Source organism: Gekko japonicus, unplaced genomic scaffold (assembly GCF_001447785.1).
Source record: "Gekko japonicus isolate JY-2015 unplaced genomic scaffold, Gekko_japonicus_V1.1 scaffold76, whole genome shotgun sequence".
Taxonomy (NCBI): Eukaryota; Metazoa; Chordata; class Lepidosauria; order Squamata; family Gekkonidae; genus Gekko; species Gekko japonicus.
Genome location: NW_015166420.1, coordinates 354,730 through 356,110, shown reverse-complemented (window position 1 = coordinate 356,110; position 1,381 = coordinate 354,730).

Below are 1,381 nucleotides of genomic sequence, written 5' to 3'. Positions count from 1 at the left end.
CAGAGGACAAGTCTGCCAGTTGGGCCGGGGAAGAATCGCTTCAGTGAAGCCGCCCAGGACCATGAAAAATCTTCTCCAGCTGAGGTTTTTTTACACTTTGGGGAGAAGTGCAGTAAAATTTGTGGTTGCGGCGGGGGGAGAAAAGCAGCTCAGCTGAGGTCATAAAAGGCACTCGTTAAAGCCTGCCACTTTAACTAATGGGGGGTGGATGGAGGTGGCGGCACGCTTGCCAAGGTCCTGGTTTTTCCTCTGTGTGTGTGTGTTGGGGGGGGGGGAGTTAAATGCCTCCCCAGCCTGCCGTTCCTCTCCCTCCTGCAGGAGGCACATCAGTTTGTCCGTCCCCCACCACACCCTCCCAGTCCCGGCAGGGCAGAGCCAAAGTGTAACAGCTGCAGCCCCCCACTCCCCCCCTGCCTGCTGCAGTGCTTCTCTTGTGCTTTACGGGCAGCTCTTTGCACCATAACAAAGCCGCTCTTGAACAGAGTGGGAACAATCCAGGTTAGCTACGCAGATGTCAGAGAAGAGAAGGTTAAGGGCCCAGCGTGGGTCAAGTTTCCTCCTTTTCGTGGAAATTTCTCTCCCCTGCAGCTCTCGGAATCTGCCTGATTCTGTTTTTTTTATTGGTACACGAAGTTCTTTCCAAGCGGGGAGGGCGGTTTGGCCTGAACACCCCTCCTCATCCTACCTCTTATTCACCCCCTTGGAAGCCCCACTTCCAGCAGAGAGGCCATCTGCCTTGTTTGCCAGAAGCGGGGGTCAAAAGAGGGGGGGGGGGGGAACGGGGACGATGGGGGACCCACTCAGTTTTCATGCAAATGCTCAGTCCAAATGTTTTGCACTGGTGTGTAAAATCTCTTCTTCTGTGGCTGAACAAGCAGCCAGCCACTACAGGCAGAGGGGTCCAAACGAGGCTCTCGTGAGTCAGATGGTTGGGTGGGTCTTTGGGGGTGGATGGCCAGCCACTTAACAGGGGTAGAACTTGCAGGACACTTACCCCACAGAAAGGGTAGACTGGTGCGCTAACTGGTCTATGTCTATAATGTAGGTGTGGGGGTCATGAAGTTGGGAGCCCCCTCCCATACCAACAGGAGCCATTGGCCTCTGGGTTATACTTTTGTCTCAAACATGCTCGATCCTTCTCGCATGGGGAAGCTTGCAGGCCCATGTGTGGACTGTGGGTACTCCGGCGTGCGCAGAGTCCCCGCCCGTGCCTCCTGTCAAGCCACACAGTGACGTCTTGATGTTTGGCAAGACTCTCCTTGTGGAAAGGCGATCATCACTCATCTTTCTGTCTTGTGAAAGTACACAGTGGGGGGAAGCGAGCAACCATTTTATAAATTAAGTGATTTCTCTTTTTTATTATTATTATTATTATTATTAT